At 45.8% G+C, this 24,289-nt stretch overlaps 1 long non-coding RNA gene across 2 annotated transcripts in view; it reads left to right on the top strand.

Annotated features, from left to right (window-relative positions):
- The window catches only part of LOC144752031 (uncharacterized), a 265,702-nt gene extending 252,428 nt beyond the window's left edge, over window positions 1-13,274 (top strand). For both annotated transcript variants that reach the window (XR_013594007.1, XR_013594008.1), the window contains exon 4: window positions 13,062-13,274. This is a non-coding gene — a long non-coding RNA (uncharacterized LOC144752031). The remainder of the gene's footprint in view (window positions 1-13,061) is intronic.
- Window positions 13,275-24,289: the final 11,015 nt, after the last annotated feature.

Genomic DNA, 24,289 nt, shown 5'->3' with positions numbered 1-24,289 from the left:
TGTCATAGAGAATATTTTTGTTAATTTTATCATGTAATTGTCTGCCTGATTTTCAAAACTACATTTCCAGTCATAATTTAAATATTGATAACACCATACAGTGTGATCATGGAAACCTAATTGTCATGCTGAGAAGTGTGCTCTTATTTTTTTAAGTGAAGAACGGAAATAGTCTGTTTAATTTTGACAAACAGTTGGATTCTTATCAAGCTAAATTTCCTGCTGATGTAATTTCTTAACCATTTCTACAAATCTCTATCACACCAATATGAAATATTAATATGCAGTTTTACATGTACAGTTATTTCGCAATAATAACAAAATAGATGGTTCCAAGGTCTTTTAATATGTAGTTTCTTGGAATACTTCATGCCAACACGTGTTTCGTCGTACTGGGAATACCCACGACTTCTTCTGGGCTTACGAGTATCGATGTCCATAGAGACAAACGCGGATATGGCGAGAGGACCTCTTACGGTGCGAAATTCATAAGCATCGTTCGTTCAGACATAATTGTCCCTCTGAGATGGCAGTTACTGATGCTTCCAGCCTATAACTTATTGTCAACAAATAGCAACATATACAGATAAGGAGGCTTCAGTCTGATATTGACTACTGACGCTTGAACATACTACATCTTATACCCAGCCACTGTAAGGCTGGGACTTAATTATAACCAGTCAGAAGGCTTATTGACAATCATCGATACTCGTAAGGCCTGAAGAAGTCGTGGGTATTTCCAGTACGACGAAACACGTGTTGGCGTGAAGTATTCCAAGAAACTACGTATTAAAAGACCTTGGAACCATCTATTTTGTTATTATTGAGAAATAACTGTATATGTAAAACTGCATATTAATATTTCATATTGGTGTGATAGAGATTTGTAGAAATTGTTATTGATCCATGATCATAGTTGGGGTAATTTGGATGATTAACCCCACTCTAGGCACCCAATACTAATGTACTACGGCAGAACTACTACCTGAATAACGCGAAGCGCCATAGCTATCCAGGATATAATCATCCCATTTTGCACACAATCATTTCCAAACCAGATAATGGCATTGTATTTTTTTGTTCCATTTCAGCAAGTTCGGATGCTGCAGTACATTGCCTGGTACTGTTTTTTTTTAATAATGAAGTATAAGAGTAAAGAGAAAGGTTTGTGGGTTAAAAATGGATTTGTAAAGTGTTCACAACTAGAGGAGTACCAATTAAGATAAAGTAGAGGAGGTGAGTAATTAAATCACAAAAGAGTAAATGGCACGTGTTAGACCTGTTAGCCTTAGGGTGTTCTTCCTTCAAACATTTTACCTCAATCCTCCTATCCTTGCTGAACTCATTTTTCGGGCCTCTGGGTGCTGCATACTTTACCAATGCTAACCAGTGCTAATGTTCTTGTTCTCTCTCTTTTAACCATAGTAAAATTGTCTTACACCCAATGTGCACATTTAATTTACTGGTAAGTCCCTAGTAAGGTGGCACTGCATGTACATAGGGCCTGTAAACTAAATGCTATTAATGGGCCTGCAGTTCCTATTTTACCACCCTTTTAAGTAGCCTTTTTAAACATGTCCCACACCTGCAATTGCAGCCTGTGTGTGCAGTTTTAAACTTCCATTTCAACCTAGCAAAATAAGCCTTTTGCCAGGCCCAAACTTTCCTTTTTGGTACATATGTCACCTCTAGGTTAGGCCCTAAACACCCCTTCAGACGGGGTACATTGTATTTAAAAAGCTGGACTTTACACTTAAAGTGGTCCCGCTTCATCCAGTGTATGACCTGCGTGAGACATTGTTGGAAACTCTCTTCTGCAACGGCAGGGTGTCTAATGATAAAATCAACTGGGAATCATCGGCATATGAGGTGGTTTCACTAATAAATGATGATATCAGTTCTATATTGGGGGCCATGTACACGTTAAACAACACTGGACTTAATATAGAACCCTGGGGAACACCTGTACACAGGGATTTGACAGCGGATTGACTATTTGATAACATTCTGTCAAAAATTATTTGAGCCAGTCCAGGGCCAGATTGGAAATACTGCACGCTTTAAGGCGATATGATAGTATCTCAGGAGAAATGGTGTCAAAACCAGCTGACAGATCTAACTAAATCAGTACTGTATTTTTCCCCTCCCTACCAGGGCAACTTTGAGAGTTGAAGGGGTAGCTCTATCAGTTTCTGAGTGTACCCCAGAGATGAGGTTTTGGTGCTGAGGTTTTTCCTTTTTAAATTGACAGGGGGCCAGAGCATTGCCTAGTAGGGACATCCAGGAGTTAAAATGTTGTGAGTCCCTAATAGGAACTCTGATAAATTGGGTCTAAGGTCCAGTGAATTATTATTAAGACCAAGATTGACTATCATTTTACTCCATTTCCGGACCGTTTTGGGGGTGCCACAGGTACGACCCAGTGTAGTGTTTGTATACTTGCGTTTTATCTCAAATGGTATGAACCAATGATCTGTCCAAGGCATAGGTACTGGGGCATGAATTTTTAGGGAACAGTGATTAGAGCACATGTCATCAAAGGTATGTCCAGCATTATGGGTGTGAGAACATACCAACTGGTCTAGACCCAGGGTTTCAAGGGTATCTAGGAAGATTCTAGCTCCTGGTTCGTTCTTGCATTCTAGGTGTATATTAAAATCCCCAAGAAGGGGGAACTAGGAATCCCTTAGAGTTAATGGGGCTAAGGAGTCGCCTATTGTATCTAAAAATTGGGCATAAGGGTCCGGTGGGTGATAGACCTAGGGCCTCATTTATGAGGCCTTGCGTCAGTTTTGCGCTTCCGATGCGTCACTTTTTGTGACGCATCGGCGGCGTAAAACATGCCTCCTGTTGCGCACGATTTACAAAGTGACACATCTAAGCAGATGCGTCACTTTGTAAACCCCTGCGCTACATTATACCTGCGTCAGGTATAATGTATGCAGAGGGGGCGTTCCCCCGCAAAAAGCCTCGTAATAGTGACGCAGTTGAATCTATGAGATTTCACTGCATCACTTTTAGGACGCTGTTGAGTCAAAATCTTGCATCTGCCTCACAGCAGGCGTAAGACTGACGCAAGCCCTTTCACATGGGGCTTGCCCCATGTGAAAGGACGCATTGCTGGAGTTGCGTCACTTTTGTGACACATTCCAGCAATGCGTGACTTTTGCGCTTACAGATACGTCAGAAATACTGACGTATCTGTGACTCCCTGCGCCATGATGCGTCATACTGTAAATATGACGCATCATTGGTCGGATGTATGACGTTACTCCGCATACCGTTACAACTACCTACCATTACAACGCGACCATTACAACGCATACCATTACAACGCATAGCGCTTTGGGGTGCTGGATAGTGGTAAGTATAATTTACTATTCTAACTCCAGTCCCCGTGGACCCTAGGGAAGGTGTTGGATAGTAAATTATACCATTCCCTATCCTATAGCGCCCCCCAGCGCAATGCGTTGTAATGGTATGCGTTATAAAAGTCGCGTTGTAATGGTAGTGCGGAGTAACGAATGCGTTGTAACAGGTGCATACCTCATTGGTCTCGCAAGGAGGGCGCAGTGAAAAGTGATGCATTGCTGTTTTCACGCAGCGATGCGTCACTTTTCATAAATGAGACCCCAGGGCTCCAGGGAAAGAGGTGGACCCATCGACATGAAGGCAGAAACTCAAATGTTCTGGTCCATTCAGATCTGTGATCTCGAAAGTAGAGCATTGGAGGGAATTACAGTAGATTATTCCAAGCCCTCCCCCCCCATCATTCCGGCCCATCTTGTCTATATAAGGTGTATCACTGAGGTAGAGCCCGAACGATATCTGGACTGCACAACTTCCTACGCCAAGTTCCTGTAACAAAAAGGAAGTAAACATTTAGCAAGTTTACAGTTAAGCTGTGGGTCATTCGGATATAGATACTTTAATATTGCAGATCTGTAGGTGCAGATTCCCCTAATGTTAAAATGTTTTTTTAAGTAATAAAAGCCGATATGATTTTAAAACTGGGCATATCCATATTAGATGGACGAAGTCCTGCTTTGACGCTCCACAAAGGTTGCATGTCATTATTCCGTTATATTTCCAACTTGGTTGGTCAGCATTGAACGATAATGAACCACGATGTACTGCTAATAGCTTTCTTTTTAAATGTGGGGAATATGTCATGCCCAAGTATGTTGCAGGCTGCAATGCCAAATACGATTTCAAGGCCATCCATGCATGGGTATATTTGTTAAATACGATTTTGTTTTCGATTAGCGAATGCCTTTTTACCGCTTTATTCAATGTTTGACGGAATGACGAAAACGATAAGTTCTGTTGCCAGAGGCCAGTCAAGTTCATGAGCTTTATAGATGACTGTAGGTACTTGCTATAAGCTTACTGGAGGTCATCTTCTTATGCCTTCCAGAGAGCATTGTTAAGTGGATTTTGACAGTTTAACCAGATTTTGTACCATGATTTAATTGATACCTTCTCTCTATATGTTGCTGCTGCAGTCCAAATTCTAACCGGACCTGCACCGGAGATGAGTTCTGCAGTAAACCGAATACTGTTTCCTATGAACTTGTTTGGGGGCTTTCCAGGATTGCTGCTTCATTTCCATGTTGGACTTCACTTGCGTAGGCCAAGATCGACAACAGTTTTGCTTTAATGACTGCTAATAATGGCATGAACGATGGTCCTTTTTGGTTCTTGGCTGTTAAGCATAACGCATATTTTAGGCCATTTCTTGTTTTTCATTAGATTATGTGTTGAAAAATTAAATCAGTTATCTATGTATATGCCAAGGTACTTGTAGTTGCTGACTGCCTCCAGTTTTGTATTTCCAAGCTTAAATGGTAGTTGTTTCTGCACGTGGTGACTTATTTCTAGTAAGTTTGCCTTGGTGAAGTATCCCAATTTGTGGATCACTCTTAGTAAGCCCACACTTGTGTGGCTTAGCAGAACTATATCATCAGCATACGATAGGTGTGTAACAGGTAATGGACCAAAGTGTGGAGGATACTAATTAACCTGATCTAGTTTTGGCGAGAGATCAGCCATCAAAAGGGTAAACAAGTGAGGTGCTAAAACACAGCCTTTATTTTAGTCCCTCTTCCGTACAAATTTTCCTAGTAAGTCTCCTACCACCAGCTATTTTGACTTGCATCCACATGTTTGTATACAATTGCATTATGGCTCTGAAAATTGCTTCTGGGAGACCCCACTGCCTTAGCTTGTTCCATAAGAGGCCTCTGTTGACTCGGCCAAATGCTGCTTTAAATCGTATAAAACATAAATGCATGTTTTTCGCTGCCGCAAGCTTTTGTCTGCCATTAGACCCTAGACTAGGATATTTGTGGTGGTACAGGAGCCCCTGCGGAATCCAAACTTGTTGTTATCTGACCAGTCTACCAGATCTCTAAGGATCAGTGTAGCATAGTATTTTGCTTCCAAATCTATAAGGGCGATCATTCTGTAATTTGCTGGATCTGTTGGATCACCTCCTTTGTACACTGGGTTCATTATTGAATCTCGCCAACTCTCGGAAAGTGTAAGTGTACTGCTCCACCTTGTGGAACAAGGGTAACCCAAAAGTAAGGATCCTATTTAGAAATCGCTTGTGGAATACCATTTGGGCCTGGGGCCCCATCCAGTCTGCCCAATCTTATCTGATGGGCCTCCACCGGGCAGCAAGACACCAGACCCAGGGTAGGAGACTACCAGACCAACCAGTCCAAGCAAAGTCAACACCTTCCCGGTCCGGTGCCAGGGCCCTCAAAGTTCAACCCTGCAACCATTGGTCGCGGCCCAAAAATCTCCAGCAGGATGAGGAGCACATGCTCCTACCCATCCCTCTGAACGCCTTAGAGTCAGAGGAAGGTTCATTGCAGTTCTGTAGTAGGATACATTAGTGGAGGGGAATGTCCAAAGCTGAGGGGGGAACTGTAGGGTATGCTCCCCTAGTGTATGCTCAGGCTGTGGGCCGCACGGCCTGGGACAAGATAATTTTGGATTTGTTCCTCTCTACGAGTGATTGATTTACCTCTGCAGAAGTCTGTCTCCATCTATTGGTGACCCAGAGCCAACTATGAGCCCATTTCTTTTTGACTGCACAGTGAAGTAGTCCTGCTGTTGTCCTGAGTGTTCTTCTCAGCCTTGTCCTGATGAAGACCCTACAGTGAGGACTGAATTAACCCTCTTTTCTAGGGGTCAAAACGTTGACAACACACACCTTCATTAAAAGCTCTGATGACAGATCTCTTAAAGTAAATGTTCATTAGAGTCATGCATAAGGTCCTATACTATGCACACATGATGTATATATATACCTTTACCCTGTCCTTCACTCACATTTTAATCACCTTTTACCCAACCTTTTCTTTTTTCCCCTCTATATCAAGAGCACTGTAAATATGTATCGCTCTGTTATAGGCCAATAACAAATGCTTTGACTTTGAATTGCATTGGATGCCTTTGATTCTGGAATTAAATTTAATTTATGCATATTAAGAAAAGCAAGAGTGGTGAATGCAATATTATTTCCTTTTTCACTACAAGAGTTGCTACTGCGACCACTAACCTATTGTACTGCAATACTGACCCAGGTCGGGTAGATTTTTGTGGGTTACCCCTTTAATAATCAACACAGGCTGCGGAGGAAGCATCAGGGAGTGAGCTTGAGGTCAAAACGTTATGTAGAACAGCACGCAGCACTGAGCGAAGAAGGAAGCCCAGGTGCGAGGTAGAAGGAAGGTACGAGCAGAGGTTATGAAGATAAAGAGCTCTTGCCTGGAAAGCCCAACCAGAAGGGAGAACAACACACTCAGTCACAGCTTGGCCCTTTGCTCCCCTTGAGGATGAGCCTGGGGATGAGGCAGAAGACAGGCCCCTAGCCGAAACCCACACTCCACCTGGCTGTCGGCGTCGGAGAGAGAGGCTGATCAAGAGATAAGAAATCAGGAGAGCCTACCTGAAACACAATTTTGATATAGGAGGGTCAGAATGGCACCCTCACTTGCGCACAAGCAAAGCGACAATGAGGATGTCCACCGCTCCCCCCAAAAGAATCGATCGGGCAAGCTGACCCCTAGAGAGATAGTGTCCAGAGAAGATGGCGAGGCCTTTGCGTGACCATTTTGCCTTCCACTGGCCTACTGGACTGGAAGAAAGGGCTAGTATGACAGACCGGGGCTGGAGGAGCGATCTTTCAAACCACAGGACACGGCTGTCACAGAAGACTGCATCTGGCACAGAGGGGGAGATCTGCGATGGAACTACCCCTACATGCAAGAATTCCTGAGAAGATGGAAGCGCTAGGTCGAAGAGAAAACCGATGGAGCCGCTGCACACCAAAATATGTCCACTGCTACAGAATGGTTTGTCAAGGACCATCTATGTGCCATGGGCAGAGATGGACAAAGAAGGCTTCAGGAACAAACTGCTCCCATTGATGGATGGGGCAGGAAAGTGGATTGCATGTTTTAAGAAAAACACAGCGACAGCTTAGCTTTTGGTGACATCAAAAGCCTGCAAATCAGCCTCATATGGGAATAGACAGACACAGCGTTTTGCCGAGCCCACATCCCTGCAGTCATGTTGAGCAACACCGAGCATAAAGAGGCCTCATTCAACTAATTTAGACACCAGATGTGGATGGTCCTGAGTGAGAAATTCCCTGACCGCCCAGACGTAGGAGGATTAATGGAAGAAAGCATTAAGCCTGGGGGGACTTACGTTGTTACGACGCGTGGTATTACCACGCGTACCGTTACAACGTGTATTTTACAACGCAAGTCGTTACCACGACTTGCGCTGTAGGGGTGCGGACTTAGTAATAGTTTAATTTACTATTCCAACACCAGCCTACGTACAGTAGGGAAGGTGTTGGAATAGTAAATCTACTATTCCTTGTCCTTTAGCGCCCTCCAGCGCAAGTCGTGGTTACGACTTGCGTTCTAAAATACGCATTGTAAAGGTACTGCGGGGTAACATCCGCGTCGTAAAGGATGTTCCCCAGCCTGGGGAGACCATGACTAACTTCCTAGATGAAATGAGGGAATAAGGCAGAAAAAAAGATAGGACAACCCTTAACTGAAAAGGCCCCATGTTGCATTCTTCTACAGCATCCTCAAACAGGTACTGCCCGGACTAGATGACGTAGTAGGGCGGAGACACCAAAACTGGCGGAAAATACAGGCCCACATATTACATTACTACCGGAAAAGTCAGAGAGGGAAAATCAGGAGCAAGCCCAGAAAGACAGCACTAAATTGGTCCAACAGAAGTTGAAAAAGGCCTCCCTTAAGGGGCCCACGTTGGCCACAGATGTACAAATGACACCAGACTTTAAGAGTGCTCTGCCTCAGGGCACCTTGGGATATCCACCCAGTCCTGCACCCAAGGTCAGGGAAGCTGGCTACAGCCCAGCCTCTTAGATTGCCACTACTGTAACAGGATGGGCTGCATGGACAACAGATGCACCTGAAAGCATATCATGAGCAGAAAGGAATAGTACCAGGACAGCCCCCACAGAATATCCATCCCCAAAACCAAACCCAGAGCGATGAAAATGCATCATACAATCAGAAACAAGGAAATCTGGCTACAGCCTCCCCACCGCAACAGGGGCTAGGTGGTTGGCAGAACACATGTCAAACACAGCTGGTGGGGAACCCAGCCCAACAACCACTGGGTCACTGCCACAGCAGGTAGGGGTAACGGTCTGGGGAGTAATACCTTTACACAATCACCCAGTGGAGGTACGCTGTTAATCCAAACCCCCAATATAACCTAGCATGTTCACACTGCACCCAGATACATTTCCTTAGCTGCATCCGCAATCCACTTTCAGTCCGCTGGACTAAATAGATCAGGAATTCACTCTAGAGTACGCCATCCAGGTGCCTGCAGGGGCCTTGGCCTCCCTCTGCTGCTGATCCCCGGCGTGGGATTGGCTGACAACACCCCAGGGGAAAGACAGTCTGACGAGGGAGCACGGCGGCCCCTAAATGGGGCATAAAAGCAGCACCCAGGTCCAGCAGTCCAATTCCAGCCTTGGGCAAGCTATGCAAGTCTCCCCAACCTCAAGGTTTCCACCAAATGGAGGTCCCCTTTTTAGTACCAAAACGAGACGATGCTCCGGTGTCAGAAGCCAGGTTTTCTGTGCTCCTTGGGTCTTGAGATGACCCTTAGAACTCCGTAGTACATGAATAAATTTGGCACCAAGTCAATAGGGAAATTCGTCAGGGCAAGCAGCCGTTTCAGTTTGTTACTTATAGCATGACAAGTCTCAGACATGTAACTGACTCCCATTGTAAGCATGACATTCTGCCTCCTCCTCTTCCCTATTGCTTCCAAACACATTCAAAGTCACTGTGTAGGTAGACCTTGTTTCTCGCTGAGGGTTCCAGACCCAAAACATCCTGTATCCGAGGGAGAGGGGGCAACGGGAGGGGAAAGGGTTCCATCGATGAACATCGCAAGGTGCAGGGAGATGCTCATGACTGCACCCAGCTTGTCAAATAAGATACACAGGGTCTCACGAGCATCATCCAAGCGAGCAACAGGCCTGATCCCAGTCGTTGCCGTATTCGAATCATGAGGGCCACAAAACAGCATCTCAATCCCCACCAGTATGTCACATTACAACCACCCCACACATGAGGCCTCAGGAAGATGCCCAATGACCTGCCAGAAGAAGTCCAAAACCAGCCCAAAAACAAACTGAAGCTTCCAGAAAAAGGGAGTAGTCAAAACACCCACCTCCATTAGGGAGAACATAGTTAAATGTCACATGCAGAACCCAGAGGGGCATGCATGGGGCAACGAGAACATTGCCATTCCCCACAAAAAAACAGAAAAAAGCACCTCTCTGCACCTGTAAAACCACACACAAACACATATTTAACGGAAGCAGGCCACAAAAGAAACTACTCTCTCCTCCACAGCAAGGAGAAGGGGGACCAAAGTACTGACAATAATTTTAAATAACCCTACCCAACTTAAACTAACCATTCCCTGAAAGCCCCAACATCTCTTTCCAGCACCACACTAGAATGTTTCACACACAGTGAAAGATATAGAGTGCATCCCTAAAGATAAAAACACAGGAACTCTCCAGGAAACTGTCTAAATATGTGTTTTTCCTAGCTAATCTACAACTCACAGCTATTATCCTACAGGTCTGCACTAGAGCCACTCCTGCCCGGTCATTGCAGCTGCCTGCTAACCTTCAATCGAAATTCTCGAGAGGACATCAACAAGGCCAACTGCTTTAGAAAACTGACTGCAAATTGACTTTATGAACAGTTTTTTGGAAAAGGAAAGAGACACTTTTTGCTCTACAACAAGACAAGATGCCCCTAGGCCCCAGACAACAGAAAACACCACTAAAAACCATCTCATCTCAAAACCTACAAATGTTTTCCAGGTTATGTATTTTTGTATTCTTGTACACACTCTGTTTAGCATGGATGATCTAGCCCCACTCTGAAGCCAGAAATATGCCTTGTTTCATGAAACCTACTTCATCCTTCTAGCAACGCATGAGCAAAGACCTCACCCACATCACTTACACCTATGCTGAACCAAACGCTAGCATTCTTCACACACTACACAACGCACTCCTACACAACACCTAGTAACAGCACATGACCACAGTGGGCACTTAAATAACAAACAGGTTGTGCTACATATGTTCAATCCTACCCCACGTCATAGGTGCAGACAGACTTTACTTATCCCAAGAGATAGCCCCCGAGAAAGCAAAATGTCTCATCCACATGTATATGTAGGATTAGGGCAAAGATTCAACTGAATAGTGTAGCACCCCATGGAGCGAGTAGTAAACATCGCCCAGTATGAGACCAACCCCATGGTGCTGTACCTTTTTACTGAACCTGGCGACATTGGAAAGGAACTAGACAGGATGTGCAAAAGTGGTGCTATGGGGGAGGATACTGTTTGATCCCTTGACTTCATAGAAAATAGGTTCTTGAAGTAAGCAGGACCACTGCATCAGTGCACAAATACTTTTGCTCCTGCCTCTGTCTGCGGTCCCATAGGAGTCCTAAACATATTTGGGGCTGCCTTTTTTAATGACAAGTGAACCCCGGATATCAAATTCCAGTGCAGGGCAGATCACCTTGACCACTCTAGGGGAAATGAGTCCCATGGGAGGCAGTCAAATGGCAGCATAGACACCCTGTGCCAGGAAATCTGGGATACCAAGATTAATAGGTACACATGGTTGGAGGGGAAGCGTCAACCCTCATTTTATGGATACTTACACTGTATTCTTTGTGTGTCAGAGGCAAAGGAACCATACCACTTGTTTTCAATGAGAACTGTGAAGCAACACTGCATATACCGGACCTGTAATGGGGCGCCTCCATGTTGATGGATATGTATTAGCAGCGCGGCAAGCTTGCTTACACCCAGCGTTTCCTAGAATGGCGGGGCCTCTGCACCCTCATTACCATACACATCCCAACACTGGTCATCCCTGGTGAAGATCTGTCTGAGTTCTCCTAACATCCGCTACAGAATAAAATAACTCTGCTGTATCAGACTCGAAGAAGAACTGCTGATTATTTTGGCTGGGCTCAATATAAGGTTATTCCGGACGAATTTAAACAGTTTCTGAAACTCAGGTAAATGCAGGAAGGTTGGTACACTTCGACACCTTGCAAACGAAGGCACATGCCCTCTGGTTACAAATAACCAGTTGGGAAATGATGAAGAGCCATCTGCCTTATGGTGATGCAACATCGGTAAGTGTTGAACTTGATGAACGTGATGGAGGGTGGGATATGTGCCAAGATTGGTGCTTCCTGTTGTACTTTTATCCCTGGAAGTGGTCTTGAAAATGTAACGCTCGTTCATGCCATGCAAGCAAGGCATCGTCTACACGCCGACATGAAGGAGGGAGGTGCCCCTGAGAAGGACTGTTTCATAGTATTTTTTCTTGGATCCCCTATAGGTGTCCAAACTATTCACGTCATTACTTACAGTTTAATTTTTGGACTACTGTTGTGGGGTTTCCTACAAATGGGGGTTCACTGCTAAAAATATGCAGTCCTCAAATTAGGTAGTATGCAAACAGGTAGGGAAAGAATAGCATACACTACAGCAACACATAACATTTTGAAAAATGTGACAATCATGACATGAGGAAAATGATGTAGTTGAATATTCTACTAGAGGAGCAAATGATAATATCAGTGAATTTGATGTCAATGTACACAATGATATATGCATGCACATCAGCTGCAATACTAACAAATGCAATGTAAATGTACACCATAAACTATGCACTCATAACAATGTCAATAACAGTAAATGCAATGTTGGTCTATGCCATAAATTATGCACGCTTAACAATGTCAATACCAGTAAAAGCAGTGTCAATATACGCTATGACAACTGTATGCATAATAAGAATGTCAGTAAATATGATATCAATTACAGCCATGTTCTATGTACACTCAATAACAAACTAGTATTGTTGCTGTTGAATTCACCCAAGTTGACCTATCAACAACCCAGAGTCAGAGATACATAGTTACACATGTCCTGCCACCCAAACCCAGGCCTACAGATTGATAGGTCACAAGTGGGGATACAATTAGCCCAAAGACAAATGTGCAACCAGGGAAAATCCTGATTGGTCCCACAGATAGGCAGTTACATTACAAACAGGTCGGAGTAAATTGTCCCAATACTTTGGCCAAAACTTGTTTGGCCAAATGAACACGTTCCCAAAATACAGCAAAGTTAGATTGGCTGAGGAACTAGCCCACACTAGCTCTCCCTGAGGTTGAGAGTCCCCTGTGTCCCCCTTATCAGATGGTTGTATTCATGAATTAGGACTAGTCCTTGACCCATATGCTCTCTAAGAATGTGAAATGATTTTATTGTACCTCACAAACTGTATATATGATCAAACAAAAATCTGTACGTTGAGACCGTTTTCAGACGTGACTCTGTTGATGCTCTCCCGGCTGCTGCATTTAATTCAACCAACTTATTCCTATTTTGCCAAAAGCCTCTTCTCTTTCCTTTTTTTCAAGGTAAATTCATATCCGAGCAACAGAGCCGACATAGACTTCACATCTTGAGTCCAAAGTCACAAGGTACTATCACAAAAGGACAAACCTGGTGCTGTGCCTATGCCCCATTGCAGTCAGCCTGAACTTATTACTTTGTCCTGGTCGGCTAGATAATCGTAACTGGCTTTTTTAAATATAAGCACTATTTTTACCTAATGTCTTTGAAGCCGCATAACTCTGGGTCTACTGATTCGATTTTTGTCATTTTGGTGTGAGTTTATGTATTAAAATAGACTTTATTTTCCTAAAGTGGTTTGGGGATTTCTTTTGTGCTGTCTTTAAAATAATTACTGTTTGAGTGTTGCAGAAATACTTTACACATTACATCTCAGTTACGCCTGACCATGACCCTTTGTGCTTTACCCTGTTAATGATTATGGTTATTGCTTAAGAAGGATTAACACCCTCTGAATCAATGGCCCAATTTCTCACATTGCTCGATTGCAACTCAACGTGATTGAGCTCTTCATTTGATCCAGCTTGCACTTTGTCCCACCTGCAACTCTCCAACTACCACTTTTCCTCCAGAAAACGTTCTATGACAGAAGGTAACTTTTCACTGGGACAAACCTACTCCCAACATCCAACTGATATTATATTGAAGTAAGCCTTAACTTTTGACTTTTCTAGCATGACCAGATAACTGCAGCTGGCACTTTGTGCTTTTTGGCGCTATTTCAAATTAAAAGTGTATAAGTTCATAACTCTGGTTCTACTTATTGAATGTTTTTAGTGACATTTTATTTATTAAAATGTACTCTACTTTTTTAGATTGAGTTGTGATTTTTCTTGTGATATGTTTTCACTTTATTGCTGTTTGAGTAATGAATACATACTTTAGCCATTACCTATAACTTAATCCTGACTGCTGTTGTGCCATGCTACAAGAGGGTTATGTACCATTTTTGTGGTTCACCCTGATAAGGATTGTGAATATTCTTTGAAGTGGGTTCTCATCTGCCTCTACAAATATTCCAATTTCTTAAAGGGGTATTTACATATTTATGTTGAGCTTCCTCTACCCCCAAGGGATGACAGTCTTCCATCTGGAAGGCCATGGAGTATGGCATTAAAGCCATTGAGATACATTACTATAAAGGATGAGGGATTGTACAGCAGTTCTGAATTCTCTATATGGAAGAAACTGTTTGACTTAATTTGGAAGAGAGAGTTGGCACCAAGATGCCATTGTGTTTTTTAGCAATGATTTCTTCGAAGGTGAGGTTTGTGCCCACAGTTTATCCAAGTGACTTGCCATCACCGTTGATGTCATTAAGCCAGGGTTGTACTGTGTCTTGTTTATCATTCTTGGTAAATAACATGAATTCCACCTTGGTTGGGTGGAGCTTCAGGTAGTTGCCAAACATTTAGGTCTGGATGATGTGCAAGCAGTGTTTGAGGCACTAGATGTATGAAACTCCATTGAATAATTTCAGATGCTAACCCGAAGGGGATGCAGAAGTATTCTGAACTCCTCCCAGTGTAGTTTTCAGACACCAGGATACATTCAGCAACGTCTGCACGTTGTCTGCTTTCATTCCGAGCAGCAACGTACAGGCGAGGGGGCTTTGTTATTTTAAATTACAGCTGAGCCCAAAAAAGGCCGAAGTTAGAGGTCCACCCGGCCTCCTTTTGATTGAGGATGCTGGCTGAGAGCTATCTGCAGCTTCACACCTAGGTGCAAAAGCAATGGAGGGAAAACAAAGGCTCACAGCTTGTTAATACTTCACAGGTACTAAAGAGAGGCATGCTTTTGACTTTGTTTAGTCCCTGTATATAAGACATATAAATCCGCTTTAAGAATGCCATATGTGTTAGTAAATACAGCTATTTTCTTTTATTTCTCCTATAGCGCTACTCATCTCAATCCAGGTTTTCAGAGTGATTTAATGCACATGTACACATTACACAGTGACAATAGATCATATGAGTGTAAATCAGTGCACAGGATGCGTTACAAATGACAGTGACGGTTACAAAGTGTAGTAGCCACATGTCCTTCAAAGCTCCCTGTGCTATATTAGAAGGACTACAATTTATGAACTGCAAGTAACAAAAAGATCTCCGCCAGTCACATGACGTGCTTTGCAGGAGACATATTAACCGTCTATGCTACTTTGATTCAAAACACAGATCTCACCAGGAAGTGCATTTACCTCCAGAATTATCTTACAATTATTATTATTTCCTGATAATTAATGGGCACACAACGATCTATGCAGTTTGGACCCTAATCTCATAAGTTATTTTAAAATCCAGACATTGCAAACAATTAAGTAGAACATAATTACTGCTGTGTTTCTCCTTGTTGCCCATTTCTTTGTGGCAGAGTTCTATAAAATGAGGGGCAGAGTTATCAATATAACACACAAGGCAGTGCAGCAAGACACCATGCTGTGCTGCGTGAAAAGGCAGGAATGCACCATATTAAACAATGTATGGCTCATTCCTATTTCTTCCTTGCGATGGTGCACTTCTACTTCCTAGCGCCAATGCAGGCACCCTTGCACCACGGTGCAAGGGTGCCTGTGTTGCAGGCAGGGTTGTTTTTATGAAAGAAGGGACACCTTCCTGCACAAAAACAATCATCTGAGGCTTTTTCCTCTTTCTATGTGTGCTGCAAAATGAAGCATTCATATAAACAGGAAAAACTAGGAGAAATAAAGATATTACTCCTCATTTTGCCACCCATGGGATGTGTACCATTTTGACGCGTTCCCAAGCCTACCATTCATGGTCAAGCTGGGAATGTGCCTAAATCTATAGGGGGATGCATGGGAACACACACGCCCCACCCAAGGCAGAGCAGCGCAAGGCAGCGACTTGCACTGCCTTGCGTTACTCCAGACTCACCAAGCACCTCAGGGCCGCGCAAGGTGGCCTTGTATTGCTTCCTAAATTTGACTTTAGTTGCCCTTGGGTTACCCTATATGATGCGAGGGCATTCACAGAATTGTGATCAATCGGGCCCTAAATGTATAATTTGAGGCCCAGATTTTATGTCAGGGTTGCGTCACTTTTTTGGAACAACTCTGACGCAAAGTCTCATTCATTAAATATTGTAATGTGCTCAAATGAACTCATGATAGACCTGCTAATCGTATGTGCGGGGTCTTAAGGTCTGATGTCACTTCCTATCAGGGCCAGGGTTTCTCAGATGCCACGTGCAATGTCACGCACTGTGATGTCACACACCATGATGTCACTTGCATACTGCCTACCTTGGATAGCCTTCCCACCCCCAGCCCACCTCCTTCCCCCTCCTTCTGTTTTTTAGGACTTGTGCCCTGGTTAGCAGGATTTATAGAGTGGCGTGACTGCCTCAGGTGGGGCTTACGTGAGAAATTTCCGAAAAGAGCTAACAAATGACTGGAGCGCGTTTCTTTCCAAGTTAAGAATGTGTGTGGGCGGCCCTGGTTCAATGCTAGCAACAGAGGACAGGTTATTGTGACATCTATCTTTCCCGGGTGCAAATTAACTGAAACCAGATGAGTTTTAAATACACTTTGTGCCGCATTCCTATTGCACGATAAATAGAATTGCCTGCACAGCTCCCCCAGGCCTCGGAGCATCACACAGTAATGCTGAAATGACTCCAGTAGATGCGACAAAGGCTCTCCGGCTGGAGAAAGGGAGAATTATCAGTCATTGTAATTTGCATTCATAACTGCACTTTCTGCTGCGCCCTGCTAAATCTATTATATTCGATGCGCCTGATGCAAACATGGAGCGAGGCCTTCAATCTTCCGTGCAGTTGCCGTCAGCTGCTGTTAACTCTAGCTCCGCCCACAAGGGATGTGAATAGGCCTGAAAGGTCGAGAGGCTTTTAGCAGGCATCTGAATCACCCCTCCCCTACCATCTGAATGGATTTCTGCTTCACCCCGTATTTAACTCCGCAGAAATGACATTTTCTAAAAATGATTGCAAAATTAGGCATAGCGAGGAGATATATTGTGCAACGTGGCTTGACGCAGAGGTACAAAACTGGTGTTGAGTGGGAAGCTGAAAGGGTCCTCCGGGCAGTGGGGGTCTGACAAGGAAGAACCGAGTCACCAATGTAGTAGGTGGACCATAGAGTGAACAGGCCAACCATATGGGCCCGATTCACAGAACTAACTTAAGACAAAATCCTAAACTTACTACTTTTGGTATTCACAGAACATGCTTACTACTTTTGGTATTCACAGAATGCACTTACTACTTTTGGTATTCACAGAATGGATTTACGACTACTAACTTTACGTCTGCACTCAGGCCAGAGATTCCGGCTCGGAGGCAGAGATCCTGGCCCGGAGGTGGAGATTCCAGCCGGTGGCGGAGACTTAGCCGCGGCCGAAATCTCCACCACCGGGTCAGAATCTTCACCTCCGGGCCGGAATCTCCACCTCCGGGCCAGAATCTCCACCTCTGGGCTGGAATCTCCGGCCCGAGTGCGGATGTAAAGTCTGTAGTCGTAAATCCATTCTGTGAATACCAAATGTAGTAAGTGCATTCTGTGAATACTAAAAGTAGTAAGTACGTTCTGTGAATACCAAAGGTAGTAAGTTTAGGATTTTGTCTTAAGTAAGTTCCGTGAATCGGGCCCAACGTTTGTCAAACTGGTCATGGTTACATATTTGTCAGCAGTTGCATGTAAAAGACTGACGTAACCATCACTAATGCAGCAGGCGGGCAACACAGATGCCTAGGCGTGTGAGGGAGCCACAGCAGCCCAACTAATATGAAATAGTGTGTTTTTGTACAGTGCACGTTCACCATTGTCAGTCCACCGACTAAAAATAACATGAGTATTGTTACCAAACTCAGTGTCCAATGACCTCTGTCTTATACTCTCCAACCAGGAGGAGAGGGACACATTTGCCTACCAGGCTCTATGCACCCCAGAGGCAGTGAGGTGCATTTGTACACCTTACCCACATGTGACACAGATCCCCTATCTTAATAACTGTGAAGCCCAGACAACAGCTGCAATGCAGCAGGCAAGACTTCACCTCATAGATTTCAGCCCGTCGCCAATCACATTTTAACACGTTTTCACATTCTTGCCAATGTGTAAATCTGTCTCTTCAAAATGTGCAGACGATCCCTATGCTTGGTGACCTGGGGTACCACACTAGCGGCCACATGCATCATCCCGGCCGTTTGCGACTTCCAAATTGCGAAAAATACCGAATCGCAATTTGGAAGTCGCAAAACGGGATGCATGATTATTTTTTCTTAATATTTGCGATTCGGTAAAATTCGCTTTTTTGGCCGGTTCGCAAATATTATGCGACTTCTAATTTGCATATTCGCATTTCCCATTGATTCCTATGGGCCAAAAGGCCCATAGGAATCAATGGGGATTGCGAATTTGCAAATTAGAATTCGCATAATGTTGATGCATTCCATGGGTGCAGGGGGGGGTCCACAGGACCCCCCCTTGCACCCCTGAAATGTATTTTTAAGTGGATGTTTCACACACACATGTCCTAAGGACATGTGTGTCTGTAACATGTCAGTTTTAAAAATGCATTTTTTTACGTTTTTGAGGATTTTCGCAAATTAACACGAGGGTCAACCTCGTGTTAATTTGCACTTCCAATTTCCAAATTAGCTATTTTAAAAAAAATGATGCATTGCATTTAAGGAATCGCACAAATGCGATTCCTTAAATGCAATCGCATTTTTAAGAAATGCTAAAAATAGCGAATTAAGCACAAAGGTTTGATGCATCCCAAAAACGGATTTTGCATTCGCAAACGGCCGATTTTTCCGAATCGCACCGTTTGCGAATGCAAAACACGTTGATGCATGTGGCCGTTGGAGCCAGATTTACCAACTTATAGTGCGATACAGTGCCGCACTCAAAGCTGTTGTGCCTCGTTACCATAGAGACATATATACTGTATATGGCCTGCTGCTGCTCTCTTCTCCTTCACTGGTGCACAAATGGGCTGCCTAGTGCTACACACATACATCTTCCCACCCTAGTGCAAAGGTGAGTGTGTTCATGGCCCTCAATTCACCAAATTGCCAGAGGTATCAGAAGTGACATCACAGAACTTTCCTTTTACCCAGTGGCAGCACAGGAAGTGATATCATACGATACTGATGCTGAAAACTCCCAGGAAGTTATGTCACATGACCTAATACCGATGACATCACAATAGCTGACAATGCTGAAGTTAAGAGACGCTTAAGGACACTATGATATACTAACATAAGTTACTAACATAAATAAATGTCCATTGTATATACCACCTATCAATCAATCAATCAATAAATCATCTGTAAAGCGCACTACAGACCCGCGAGGGTCTCGAGGCGCGGGGGGGGTGCTACTGATCGAACAGCCAGGTCTTGAGTATCCTCCTGAAGGTCAGCAGGTCTTGGGTCTTTCGTAAGCTCAGTGGGAGGGCGTTCCATGTCTTGGTGGCGAGGTGGGAGAAGGATCTCCTACCGATGGATGTTCTTCGGATGCGCAGGACGGTGGCTAGTGAGAGGTCGGCGGAGCGTAGCTAGCGGTTGGGCATGTAGAAGGAGAGCCGTCTGTTGAGGTAGGCTGGGCCAGTCTTGTGGATTGCCTTGTGTGCGTGGGTGAGGAGCTTGAAGGATATCCTCTTGTTGACGGGGATCCAGTGCAGGTTTCTCAGGTGGGGGGTGATGTGGCCGTGGTGTGGTACATCGAGGATCAGTCGTGCCGAGGCATTTTGGATACCTTGTAGTCATTTGATGAGCTTGGTCGGGACTCCCGTTCCCGTGTAGAGGGCATTTCCGTAGTTGAGTCTGCTGCTGAAGAGGGCCTGAGTGACTGTCTTTTTGTATCTGTCGGAATCCATCTGTAGATCTTGCGGAGCATGCGGAGGGTGTTGAAGAAGGAGGAGGAGACGGCGTTGACTTGCTTGGTCATTGAGAGCATTGAGTCGAGGATGATTCCCAGGTTGTGTGCATGGTTGGTGGGTGTCGGGCCTGCCCCCAGTGCCGTCTGCCACCAGGAGTCGTCTCAGGCTGAAGGGTTGGAGCCGAGGATGAGGACCTCTGTCTTGTCCGAGTTCAGCTTCAGACGTCTGGTCTTCATCCAGTCGGCGACGGCCTTCATTCCTTCGTGGAGGTTGGCTTTGGCTGTGATGGGATCCTTGGTGAGAGAGAGGATCATTTGAGTGTCGTCAGCGTAGGAGATTATGTTGAGGTCGTGCTGTCGGGCTACGTGTGCGAGCGGGGCCATGTAAATGTTAAACAGCGTCGGACTGAGGGAAGATCCCTGGGGTATGCCGCAGATGATCTCGGAGGCTTGGAATGGAATGGGGGGGCAGATCCTCTGAGTTCTGCCGGAGAGGAAGGAGTTGGTCCAATCCAGAGCCTTGTCTCGTATCCCTGCGGCGTGGAGGCGTGCGCGTAATGTGCGATGGCAGACGGTGTCGAAGGCGGGAGAGAGGTCTAGGAGGATGAGTGCTGCGGTCTTGCCGTTGTCCAGCAGGGTCCTGGTGTCGTCAGTGGTGGCGATAAGGGCAGTCTCTGTGCTGTGGTTGCTGCGGAACCCTGACTGGGAAGGGTTCAGGATTCTGTTTTCTTCAAGGTATTGGGTTAGCTGTCTGTTGACGTTTTTTTCGGTTTCTCCTTGAAGGGGAGCAGAGAGATGGGCCGGAAGTTCTTGAGGTCTCTTGGGTCTGTCTTAGGTTTTTTGAGTAGGGCGTTGATCTCGGCTTGTTTCCAGATCTCTGGGAAGTTGTGGTCTCTTGGGAAAAATTGATGAAGTTGCGCAGGTGGGGTGCGATGGTGCTGCCTGCTCTGTTGAGGACATGGTGCGGGAATGGGTCTGACGGAGAGCCGGAGTGGATTGAGCGCATGATCTTGATGGTGTCATCGATGCTCATGCTGGCTCAGGCTAGCAGGGGGTCGTGGTCGATGGTGTACGGAGAGTCTGTTGTGTTGCTGTCTGTTGGGGCTGTCTGGGTGTTGAAGCTGTTGTGGATGTCTTCTATCTTGCGGTGGAAGAAGGTGGCGAGGGAGTTGCACAGGGCTTGCGACGGCGGGATGTCGCTGGTGTTGGAGCTGGGGTTGGAGAGTTCCTTCATGAAGTTGAAGAGCTCCTTGCTATTGTGTGCATTGTTGTCGAGGCGGTCTTTGAAGGAGGTCCTCTTGGCCGCCCTGATGAGGTGGTGGTGGTTGCGGATGGCGTCCTTGTGTGCTGCGTGGCTGTCCGGAGTTTGTTCACAGTGCCATTTCTTCTCTCGTTTCCGGCAGGCTTGCTTGGAGGCTAGGAGTTCTGGGTGAACTAGCTGGCCCCCTTGCTGGTGTCTCTGTGGGGGGGTTTCTTTAGCGGGGCGAGGGTGTTGGTGCAGTCCTCGATCCAGCGTCTGAGGCTGTGGGCAGCGTCGTCAGTATTGGAGGGTTCGGTGGGTGGGCTGAGAGCGAGGTTTGTGTGCAGTTGGTCTTCGGTGATTTTGCTCCAGCAGCAGCGGGGAATTGTTGGGTGCGGTGGTGTGTGGTGGGTTTCTGGAAGGGGAAGTTGGTGCAGCGGTGGTCGACCAGAGGAGTTCGTGGTGTGGCTGATGGAGATGTACGGGCTTGAGGAGAAGACAGGGTCGAGCGTGTGGCCGGCAGAGTGGGTGGACGTTATGACGAGTTGCTTCAGTCCGAGGTTGGCGAAGTTATCGATCAGGGTTGTGGAGTTGTTATCGTTGTTGTTCTCAAGGTGAAAGTTCAGGTCTCCAAGGAGGATGTAGTCGGTGGAGGTCAGGGAGTGCGTGCTGATCAAGTCGTCGATGGAGTCGCTGAACTGGGGGCAGGGTCCGGGGGGTCGGTAGACGAGGGTGCCTCTGAGGGTAGAATTAGGGTCTGTGTGGATCTGGAAATGCATGTGATCGCGGGTGCTGAGCGCGTCGGCGGTGCTAGTCGAGACCCTGATGCTGTTCTTGTGGATGATGGCGATTCCTCCTCTGACTCCGTTGGTGCTGTCTCTGCGGGTGATCTTGTAGCCGTCTGGGATGGCTATGGCGATGTCGTGTGCGGAGGAGTCGTTAAACCAGGTCTCTGTCAGGAAGGCGACTTCCGGGGATGTTGTGTCGAGCAGGTCCCAGAGCTCGACGGCATGCTTGCGTGCAGAGTGGGTGTTCAGTAATATGCATCGGAGGTGGTTGGGGTCTTTCTTGGCAGGTGGTTTGTCGGCACTGAAGCTGGTGTAGCTGCAGTTCTGGCAGGTGAAGGGGCCCTGTGTGCGTTTCGGGGTGCCTCGAAGCAGGTGTGGCTCGGTCCGGAGTTGAGAGCATTCAGAGTGCTGGCGTTGTAACAGTGGTGATCGTCCTGGCGGGTGCAGGGGTTTTGGCGCTGGGCGCAGTCCAGGCGCGGGCGGACGCAGACGGGCTCACCTTAGGCGCGCCTTCTGCGTGCCAGCGGTGTGGCCGCGCAGCGGCTGGCATATAAGGGGAGGAGGGAGGGAGGAGCAGCTGGGAGGCGGGAGGCGGGGGCAACAAATGGGCAGTGGGCAGTCAGGGGGGTGAGCCGCAGGGGACTCAGCGGCCAGGGCGGTGAGGGACAACGAAGGGAACAGAAGGAAATAGAGGCACAAAAATCGAGGGTAAAACTAGTGGCACAGAAGGCAAAAGGGCACAAAAAAACAAGTGGAACAGAAGGCAAAAGGGGCCCAGAAACGAGGTAAGAACGAGTGGCACAGAGGGCAGAAGGGCACAAAAAAATGAGTGGAACGGAGGGCAGAAGGGCAAAAAAACGAGGGATAAACGAGTTGAACAAAGGGCAGTAAGGCACAAAAAGAAAGGGAAAAATGAGTGGAACAACGGGCAGAAAGGCACAAAAAACAAGGGAAAAACAAGTGGAACAGAGGGCAGAAGGGCACAAAAACCTAGGGAAAAACGAGTGGCACAGAGGGCAGAAGGGCACAAAAAACAAGTGGAACAGAGGGCAGAAGGGCACAAAAACGAGGGGAAAACTAGTGGAACAGAAGGCAGAAAGGCACATAAAACGAGCGGCACAGAGGGCAGAAAGGCACAAAAAATTAGGGAAAAACGAATGGAACAGAGGGCAGAGAGGCACAAAAAACGAGGGAAAAACGAGTGGACCAGAGGGCAGAACCGGCAGAGAGGCACGGGGCAGCAAGGGGAACAGAAGGGAAAACTGGGTAGAGAGAGCACGGGGACAGCGAGGGGAACAGAGGGAAGACAAAGGGGCATGGACCACGTACAGGCAGCGGGGGAAGACAGACAACAGCAGTCACAGAGACAACAATGAAAATACAGGCAATACAATAAAAGCAATAAAGCGGACGATGAACAAACCTACCTACGGCCTACCACTGGCCACCAGGGATGAGGCGCAGGTGGCAGCCTGCAGGTGGTGGAGGGCCTCGAACGTCCTCAGCAGCGGCAGCTGGGGCAAGGAGGCACAGGCCGTGCTGTGCGTAGGGGGAGCGACCTACCTGTTGGGGTCAAGGGTCGCCTACATGTTAAATAGTGTAGTGACATAATAGGACTTTGCTTATTTTTATTTTTTATTGCACAAACATAACGTGTTTGATGCAAAATGAAGGTATAGTTAAATTAAAACACAAAATAACACTGGGAAGACACATTATTTATAACTGAAACTCATTGTTTAATAGATTCTCTAGTATATTACTTAAGCATAAAATGCATTTGAAAAAAAACACAAAGATGCGCAAAAAGATAAAAATATATATATATATAACTGCAAAAAAAACAAAAAGGTTTGGTCCACCAGTATTTCTTCATGTAGACCAACTAGAACAACGTTGTTGACATATATTGTTCCTTAGCTTCGATAATGCATCTTGATTCGCACTTGTAAGGCATAATCATTCACTATAGCACGTATATAAGGTTTTTATTAAGAACACATAATTTTCTGTGTTCACCATAATAATCTGCAACATCAGTTTAAAAAATATATATTTTTCATTTCATTTTTAGGTCTTGCCTTCGCAACGCACATGCGTTGCAATGGAAAAAGACCTTTTTCGATCACTTAGGCTTTTCAGCCCGGCACGTGCAAGCGTTCCATTTCCTTCAATGGCAAAGCGTGCACGTCAGGAGATTCACTCGCGGGAGCGCGCGCCACCATCTGGCAGCAATTATCGCTCCCGCGAGTGAATCACGCCCACCCCTCTCCTTTCCCCCCACTGTGCGAGGCGCGCGTATTTGTGCTTGTCTTTGAACATTAGTTTGTTTTTCCC

This window comes from Lissotriton helveticus, chromosome 4_2 (genome assembly GCF_964261635.1).
Source record: "Lissotriton helveticus chromosome 4_2, aLisHel1.1, whole genome shotgun sequence".
In the NCBI taxonomy this organism is placed as follows: domain Eukaryota; kingdom Metazoa; phylum Chordata; class Amphibia; order Caudata; family Salamandridae; genus Lissotriton; species Lissotriton helveticus.
The sequence above is the reverse complement of the archived record's forward strand: the minus strand, read 5'-3'. Positions and strand labels throughout refer to the sequence as shown.